We start from the raw sequence: 10,315 nt of genomic DNA on the forward strand, positions 1-10,315 counted from the left end.
TGTGTGATTACCAAGTTCTATCTCAGCTATGCTTATCTAAGGTGATCGCAAGTGGTTTGTTTGATTGCAAATTGAAAGATAATTTTTTAACTATTAGTATAAAATAGGACTAGGAATTATGATTCATCCATCTAGACTCACCCCTACGATTGTGTATGTTTTGAATTACGGGAAGTTCTAAGCAATTTTTATAGAAAATAAGATAAATATGCGTGTCACCCACTTTTGTGGCGTGCATATCTAAACATGTTTCAGTCACAACTAAGTAAATCAATCAAAAGTGCTACCCCTTGTCACGTGACAATGCTATTTGATTGTTTCTCAATCGAGATCAAGTCGCCTTGTTAGTGGCGCCTCGAACACAGTTGTTTAAAACCTCACTTTTAGATGTTAATTCATTATCTTTCAAGACATGAATGACATCTCTATTTACTTGCTTTCGCAACCATCATAAATGTAAAAATAGTACTCAATATTTGAAATAAATAACACATAAACTTCTCGTAAATTTAAAGACACAGATTTAGTAGATATTTATTATATGATGAACTCACATAACCCTAAAGTCCCTAAAAATCTACTCACTCATGGTTAGATGGACAACAATAATCAAATGTAAGAATATTGCAAGGAAAGTAAATAATAAGAAATAAGTAAAGTAAATGACAAAATAAATTAAAGATGAAAACTTGATTATAACAAACTGCTGAAAATTACAAAGCCTAAGCTAAAGAACTAAAAGGAAATAACAATGTTTTCAAGAAATTCTAGTGGAAAGTGATGGATCCTTCCTAAGTGTCACCCTTAGGTGTCTCTTCCATTTTGCTTAATGCATTAGCCTCTATTTATACTAATTCAAGCCTTATGTTCCTCATTATTTGCACTAATTTTGACCTTAATTGTCACTTACCACTAATCACAAAATAAATAGAGTTTACAGATGCCAAAAGGTCATAAGCTTAGCCAGAAATGACAAAAAGCATGTGTTCTTTAATGCAGAGCTAAATGAGTGGCTAGAAATCAATATGCGACATCATTTAAGTAGCAGCAACACTGACTGGGCGGAAATTTGGGTATATGGTTGTCACAATATATGGGAGTGGAGGAATAAAAGGCAACATATTCCAACTTATGTAATGCCACATAATTTGGTACATGATAAAAAGGATAATGTTCAACTTTATTACATCAATAGAATAATGTAAGACAAAGTGAACAACAACCAATCTAGGGAGATACATGTTCAATGAAGGCCACCTGAAGGGAACTTGATATGCTTTGATATAGATGGAGCAGTACAAAGAAGGAAAGAAGCAGGGTGTGGGGGACTATTCAAAGATAGTCGGGACAATTGGAAGGGTGGATTTAGCAAAATCATTGGCAAGTGTAGCAGTCACAAAGCTGAGCTTTGGGGAGTGTTGAAAGTGTTGGAGATCGCTCGAGAAAAAGGAATATGGAGGCTAGTTATGCAAGTTGATAACAAGTTTGTAGCGGAAGCAATTCAAGAGAATAAGGTGGCACATATGCAAGGTGTAAGTATGCTTAGAAGAATTCATCATGCAGGTAGCAATTTTTAAGAACTTCGAATTGAGCATATTTAGATAGAAGTAATTCGTTGTGCAAATTTGTTGGCAAAACAAGAAAGCATGGACACGAGAGACTGTGTATGGTATGACCAATGTCCAAGATGGATGAGTAAGGTGTTAGTAGAGGATTTGTAAGACGATAAGCCTAGTAGTTGTTTTTTGTTTGGGCATTGGCCCTCCACATAAAAAAAAAAAAACAGAGAAAAAATAATAATTGTTCTGATAACCATTTTATTACCGGAATCAAATTAATTATCACAATGAAATATTTAGTTTTAGTATAATTTTTTCTTTCATATTAAGCTTGAATGAAAAGGTTTGTGGGTTAGGGTTTTGTCTTTTCAAAAAAAGTACCAAGAAATCTGAATTCAATTATGGCCTCAACATCAAAAGCTATGGCATCATTAAAGAAGATCAATCTCATGAGTTGTGATGGTGAGAGATTTGAAATTGACGAAGCAGTGGCATTTGAATCACAAACCATCAAGCAAATGTTCAAGAATGATTGTGCTAATGACACTGCAATCCCTCTTCCAAATATAACGAGCAAGATTTTGGCAAAGATCATGGAGTACTGCAAAAAGCACGCTGCGAGTTTTGATGATGAATGGCTGGATTATGAGTATGGTCTCAGCACTTGGGAGTTGGGATGCAGAATTTGTAAAGGTTGATCAAGTCACACTGTTTGAACTCATATTGGCTGCAAATTATTTGGACATCAAGAGTCTGTTAGATCTTACATGCAAGACTATGGCGGACATGATGAACCATAAGACACCCGAAGAGATTCGCAAGATTTTCAACATTGAGAGTGACTACATCGAAGAGGAAGAGGAGGAAATTCGACCCGAACATCAGTGTGCTTTTGAATGATTACATAGAGACTAAATTCCTGTTTTATTCGTACTTATATTTTAGCATCTTACAATCTCTGTTAAGGATCAGTCCTGTTGATTTATGTTATGTTTAGTTTTATTCATCAATGCATTGTATAATATAATTGAAGTTTTGAGCAACCTCCTGCCTTTATATTTGAAAAGCTCCGTCTCTCGAGCAACCTCCTGTGAAAAGTGCAATCTCTCTAGCAACCTCCTATCATCTTTTATCTCGAAATTAAAAAATATCAAGACAATCAATACACTAAGAGTAAGAGTGTGTTTGGATGAGGTAATTAGAAATTTTAAAGCAATTTAAAATTCAAAGCAATTCAAATGATTCAATTCAAATCCATTCATTTTTAAATTGTTTTGTTTGGATGAAGTATTAAGATAATTCATTGTTAGATTTTTGGTGTCATTTTGTATAAAATTAATTTTTTGAACCAAATTAAAAAATGAAAAGGTAGGGACTAATTTGCAATTTTTAAAAATTTGAAGGACCAAATTGTAAATTTTAAAATTTATTAAGGACTAATTTGCAATTTTTAAAAAAATTTTGGGGTCAATTTTATAATTTTGAAAAATATGAGGATCAATTTGTAAAATTTGAAGAAATAATAATAACAAATACATTCTATGGAACATGAGAGGAATTTCAAATTCTTTGTTTTTTGGTGTCATTTCAAAATGACTAAATTTAACTTAGATGAAATACTCCATAAATTTTCATCATTTTAACAATTCTTCATTTTTGTATCCAAACAATAGATTTTGGTCAAATCATTTTAAATTCCCTCAAAACATTACTTTCCCTTATTAAAATGCTCCATCCAAACACACTCTAATTCAATTATGATGTACTTAATTTTAACAAGGACAACATAGAGTCATGTTAGTTATGTATAACTCAAAAAACCATTTAATTAGAGTTTGTCTAACTAAACCTTATTTTGGCTTATGCTGTATGTAAATTCATAAATTATAATTAAGTTTTGAACTTCTAACTTGTTTATTATGCAAGCATAAACAAATGTGAAACAACATACTAATCCTACTGTAACTAGTTGATCAAGCATTGTATGGTAAATGGATTTCATTAGACCTCTCTTAAAAAAAAAATAAACAATTTTCTATTTTTTTCTCAATTATCTCTTTTCAGAGTCCTCCTATTTTATTTCCTTCAAAATTTTAGGAGTAATAAATTGAGTAACGTGTTTTGTTAGTAAATTAACGTTTTCAATAAATAATAAATGTCTATTGGTGTTTTTTAAAGTGTGGTGGTGCCAAATATTATGTCACTTGTCTCCTTCATACACGTACGTTGTTGCCGTTGGTATAGAAAATTATAGTTGACGGAAGCGTTGGTATAGATTTTTTAATTTTACCTACGATTTTTGGTCCTTTACCAACGGATTTTTACCGTCGGTAAATAACAAATTGATTGGGGTTAGTCGTCCTTTTATGCTAGAAGTGAGATCAATCAAATGATTACTCCAGTTCCCTTGAGGGAATCTGGTTTGGCAGCTTATAGCATGTTGGTTGGGAACGGATTTGGTAAATGCAGGAGGGGTGTTGGATCACATTCTCTCTTTTTGTGGACGATTGGTTCAGAAGGTTGGGGGAGGAAAATTATGTTAATTTGGCTAGCAACAGGATGGGCTTTATGGAGTATGAGGAACGATATAATTTTCAATTCGAATGAATTTCAAATTGTAGAGGTGGTTCATAGGGCGAAGTTGCTATCATGGTTATGAAATGTTATAGGTTCAGCTGGAAATGGTAACTGTAATTTTGTTTTATGAAGCCATTGGCCGTTAGATTTCCTTAAATATTAAATCGTTGTATTTTCAGGTGAGTACCCATTATGCTCTTTTATTGAAATCTCATTGCTTATCAAAAAAAACTCATGGCTTGACACATCTTTCCATGAAATATATCATGGAGGAAATAGGTTAGGCTCGATCACATTTTCGCTATGTGACGTCACACGTATTATCCAAGTACTGGATCATTTTTGTAATTTAAGAGTCGAAGAATTGGTGAAACAAACCCTTTGAACTTTTGCTAAAGATATCTCAGTCCACATTTCCTAAAACACAAAACTTATAAGATTGAAGTGATTAAACTAGAATATTTTATTCCACAATCTCTCAAATACAATACATGTAAAAACAAATAGATTGATTTAGAATATACTCGTAAAAAAATATTATGATTTTTTTATTACATATAAAAATATTAATCTATTGTAGTTTTTTTTTTTAAACAAGAGATATTATATATAAAGGAGAACTAAGGATTCTCCGACCTGTTTACAAACAGAAAAGGAAAAAGCCCGACAAAAGAAATTACCCATCAATTACAATTACAATTACAATAAGCAGAACATAGGCCCTTTGCTAAAATCATAAAAGGAGTAATTGGCATGAGTAATATCTCCACAAAAAATCCACCTCCAAACCAAAGATTTGATGTTCCAAACAACATCATTATAATTCCACCCTTCCTCCCTAAAGCACACATCATTCCTAGTCAACCATATAGACCATGTCGTGGCTAACCAAACCAAATCAAGTTTCTTCACATCTACCTTTTTAGATTTACAAAATAGGTGTCAATCCATAAAACTTGAAAGACACTCATCTTTCTCTATCCCCCCTTACCTATCCACAAAGCTATCTCTATGCATATATTTTTAACCAAAAAACAAGCAAAAAAAGAGTGATCCCTACTTTCAAGTAAAATCCCACAAAAAGAACATTTTAAATTGTCTAAAGATAGCGGAATACCTCTAAGAACCAACAAATATTTGGTAGGAAGACTAATAGAAATGAGTCTTCAAGCAAAAGCCTTAATCTTGAATGGCACTCCCGCCTTCCAAACAATTCCCTTAACCTCGTCAAATCTACAAGGAGGACCAAAGTAAGTTTGCAAGCTAGTGTAGCGGCCATAACAAGAAGCCACCGTAAAACCATCTTCTCGATTCGCTTCCCACTCAACTACATCACCGCCTCCCCCCCCCCCCCCCACCCACCCCATAAAAGTTGCCAACAAATCAACCAAGGCCTCCTATTCGGCTTTCAACCCCAAATTCCCCACCAAATCCACCGGAACCCCCAAATCCCCCCACTTCCAACAACCATCCTCACACCCTCCCATTCCCGCTAGAGAAATACGCTTCAATATCAAAGCATCATAAGCAATCGGAAATTCTTCCTTCAAAATTCTACCACTCAACCATTTTGCTTCCCGAAAAGGAGTTTTGTAACCGTTTTTAGGAATGAAGGTGCAAAAGGATCCTTACCAACTTTACATCCTATCTTCAATAGATCTCTCCACCAAGTGGAACCTTTCTTAGCTCCTACAAAAGCATTATCTCCCCCCAAAACTTGCGCCGATAAATCACCATATCTCGCCTTCAAAATATGATACCAAATGGAATCCGATCCTTGAAGAATCTTCCATCTCCATTTGCATAAAAGAGATAAATTAAAGTCCACAATATTTTTAACCCCTAAACCCCCTTCTCAAAAGGTTGAGTAACATCCATCCACCTAATCCAATGAATACCTATCTTCCCATCCGCCCCTCTCCAAAGAAAATTGCTTTGAAGTCTCGTGAATTCTTTCGCTACTTTCGCCGGCATCTTATAAAAAGACATTGTGAAAATCATTAAGGAACCCAAAATGGACTTTAACAAGGTAATCCTCCCTCCCAAATTAAGATACCTATATTTCCACCCATCCAACTTCTTTTTCATTTTCTCTAAAAGAGGCTTCCACACCTCTTCTTTCCTCAGATTAGAGCCTACCGAAATTCTAATAAATTTAAAATTGCAAGCTTCCAATTTACAAGAGAGAACCCAAGAAGCGGTTTCCAAGAAAGTACTATTAATATTGATACCGATCAACTTACTCTTGTGACAATTGATTCCTAGCCACGATATCAATTCGAAAGCTCTTAATACCGCTTTGACCGCCCAAACATGTTTCCAAGTGCCTTTTCCCACCAACAAAGTGTCATCCGCGAATTGAAGGATGTCCATTTTACAACAACCATGAATCGAAAAAAACTCAAACTCTCCCACCTCTATAGATTGTTTCACCAACCTTGTAAGCCCTTCCATTACTAAAATAAAAAGAAAAGGCGAAAGAGGATCGCCTTGTCTCAAACCTTTGCCAACCGTGAACTCCTTCGTAGGATTACCATTCACAAGAACCGACATAAAGCTCTTAAACACCAACAACTCCATCCAATTCCTCCACTTCTCTCCAAAACCCATCCTCCTCAACAAATAGGGAAGAAAATTCCAACAAACATTGTCGTACGCTTTTTCAAAGTCCACCTTGAAGAGAAGACAATCACTTTGCTCTTTCTTAGCATAATCCACAACCTCATTTGCCACCAACACCCCCTCAAGCATTTGCCTACCTAGAACAAAGCCACTTTGATTCGGAGATACTAACAAATGTAAGATCCTCTTTAATCTCCCCGTCAACAACTTAGCCCCCCTTTATACATACAACCCACCAAACATATCGGCCTATAATCATCCAAAGTTAATGGGTTTTGAGATTTTGGAGTCAACGTCAAGAAAGAGGATGTAACCGTCTTAGATAGAAATCCACCCTCCCAAAAACTCTTGAAGAAATGCACCGTGTCATGTTTAACCACTTTCCAACACTTCTTAAAAAATAGTTGCAAATACCCGTACGGCCCCGGACTTTTCGACCCCCCACAACTCCATATGGCTTCCTTGATCTCTTCCTCAAGAAAAGGTCTTTCAAGAAAGCTAGCATCCACTCCACTAATACTATCGAATGTTATTTCTTGCAACAAAGGTCTAACCTCTTCCGACCTAACAAACTTATTAGAGAAGTGTCTATAGACCTCCTCCTTCACCTCCTCCACCCCTCCTAACATGCCCGTCGGTGAAGAAATAAGACTTATATGATTAATTCTCCTTCTACCTTTAATAGCCTTGTGAAAAAACCCACAATTGGAGTCTCCTTCCTTTAGCCATTTAATTCTAGATTATTATTTACATTTTAACGTGATAAAGAGCACATGCTCTTATACCAGTTTTCATAAAAACAGAAAGAAAATAGTAATGGTTCCCAGAACCAAATTAGTTAACAATTAAATATTTAGTTTTAAAAAAAATCAATTTTTTGTTTACATAAAAAAACAGTTACCAGTTGTTGCAATGATTGTTGAAATGATTGAAATGTCACTAATTAATGATGTATTTATGGTGGCGGTGATTTGGTTAGCAACGGTCCAGATCATATGGCTAAAGCCTAATGCGGTTATTTTAAAGAGTGAGAACTTTAACTTTACACAGTGTATGTCGGAGATAGTACTAAATTCCTGGAAGTGACTTTTTTCTTTTTACAAATTTGTGGACAATTGTAATTTTCATATTTAAAATATTTTACCGTTCACTTGCTTTGAGTTGTAGAGCTTTCTCTTATACTCCATTATTAATTTCATTGCCTATATATTTAAAAAAATTGAATTTCATCATTTTTAATAAAAAAATATTAAAAAGAATTAAGATTTTTTTTAGAAGGCAAGAAATATTATAACGGGAGAACTAAGGGTTCTCAGACCCGAATACAACAAGAGGCTAGAAAGCCGACAAGGAAAATTACAAACCAATTACAATTACGAGGGGAAATAAATCGGCTCCTTACAAAACTCGTAAAAAGTATAATTGGGGTGTGTAATATTCCCACAAAAAGACCACTTCCACACCAATAGCTTAATATTCCATACGGTATTGTTGACGTTCCAAGAATCATTCCGGAAACAAACTCCAATCCTAACCAACCAAATTGCCCAAGTAGTGGAAAGCCATACAACACCCAATTTCCTATCTTTCACCATATTCACATTAAAAAAGAGTGTCACTCCATAAAATGCGAAAAGCACTCTTCAAAAAAGCTATTCCCTTTACCAACTCATACTTAAAATTAAAAAAAATGTAAGACTTATAATTTTATGTATTAAAAATTTTTAAGTATTAATATTTATTACTTAAAAATTTTTAATACATAAAATTATAAAAATGGACAACTTATGGTTGGATGGCTGCAAATTGAAGGCTAATATTTCAAAGATTAAAAGGAAAGAGCCAAAGACGATTTTGAAATACGCATCGAAGAATATCATCGGTCAAAACAATCTTTCAGGAGAAAAACAAAGCTTTTTGTTAAGAAATGACAACGAGAGTATCATCAGGAAAGTTAACGAGTCAAAGGGAGGAGAAGGCACCTCTAGAACTTTTGCCGACATTATCAGAGGGGAGAAAAGACCGATTGCATCCTTGAACAAAGAAGTTAACACATCTCTTTTCTACTCTTCCTCTGCTGCTGAGAAATCGAGATTTGCAAAAGCAAAAGTGGGAGTGACAAGATGTGTCGGTTCTGCATACTGTGTTGCTCAAAGCTTAGTGGAGGAAGGGATTTTTACCGTTTCGGCAACCGCTTTGGGACCAAACCTATGCCTTCTGGAGGAATCCAATGAGGGAGATTCGAAGGCCCTGTTGGAAGAAGGAGGAGACTGGAGAGCACACTGGTTCAAAGAGGTTAGGGACTGGAGGAACACGGATGCGGAATGCGCAAGAATGACGAGCGTTTCAATTTACGGAGCTCCCTGTTACGTCAAAACCCAGAAGTTTTTTGAAATCCTTCTTGCGGACATAGGAACCATTGTCAACCCTGCAATCCTCAACGACAAAAGCACTAGGTTAGATGTAACAAATATCATGATATACACAGGCTACCTGGAAATGATTAGAAGCAAGGTAAAGGCGTGCATCGACGGTAACTGGTTTGAGATTCTCATCATCAAAGAAGCTATGTTGCTCAAGGACGATTTGGAGGGATCTATCAGCGTCAATGGATCGTCTTCTGATTTCGATGACGCTTCGTCTTCGCCGGACAACTTGGATGATGTCGATTTGTCTCCCCGGCACCGATCCAAGAACCGTTCAACAACACCTCGAGAACTGGGACGAAATTCTGATACCGACGACGACGGGACCCCTAGGTTTTTAGGTACTGATGGCGACAGATCCAGAAAAGTAGAAGGGGAAAAGAGTAACATTGAATGCAAAACAGCGTTTGAGGGTAAACGTATGACCTACTCTGATAAGCTCAGCAACACAGACCCCATTTCAATGAAATGACCTAGCAGAAATCTGATCTTGGAGGATTTTGCAGAATCACCTTTTTCAAAAGAGGAGAAGGGTAACGTTGCTCAAGTGGGTCCAGCTGGACTGTTCATTTTAAATCACTTAACTCAAAACAAAGAGAAAGGTGGTGTGAGAGATACTTCTTTTGTGGACCCCACAGCAAGTTGTGAAAGTCAAACGGTTGCTTTCTCTAGCACTTTGAACAATAAAATAATGGAGGATATTAATTCTGTGAGAGTTGAAAATGTAGTGGGGCCCATTTTAGAGAGTTTAGAGAACTTGACACCTTTTGAGCAGGGACTAATTTTACGGAATAACGGTAATACCGGTAACAAAACAAACTCTCCTCATTCTATAAAAAATGCCAAGAGAATTTTCTTGCTCACAAAAAAAAAAGAAACTGACTATCAACAATAAGAAGAGGGATGTGAGTAGCAATTCAAGTCAGGATCTTTGCTTTGATGAACAATGCAAGAAGGTGAAGAACTCAAAGATCATAAGGAAGAAGATAAGGGAGGTGATGGATATAGGGGAGAAAGTAGAGTCATTTTTTCACCCGATAGAGACGAGGAAATATCAAAGGCAAGAACCAATCCAGAGTGCAACTACTAACTTATTTGCCAAGAACAACTATCTTTCGGGGGGAATTCCGT

General features: G+C 35.7%; 1 pseudogene; it reads left to right on the forward strand.

Annotated features, from left to right (window-relative positions):
• The first annotated feature begins 1,981 nt into the window (after positions 1-1,981).
• On the forward strand, positions 1,982-2,459 carry LOC131599771 (SKP1-like protein 1B; annotated as a pseudogene).
• The last annotated feature ends 7,856 nt before the right edge of the window (positions 2,460-10,315 follow it).

The sequence above is a fragment of the Vicia villosa genome, linkage group LG4 (genome assembly GCF_029867415.1).
Source record: "Vicia villosa cultivar HV-30 ecotype Madison, WI linkage group LG4, Vvil1.0, whole genome shotgun sequence".
Lineage (NCBI taxonomy): Eukaryota > Viridiplantae > Streptophyta > Magnoliopsida > Fabales > Fabaceae > Vicia > Vicia villosa.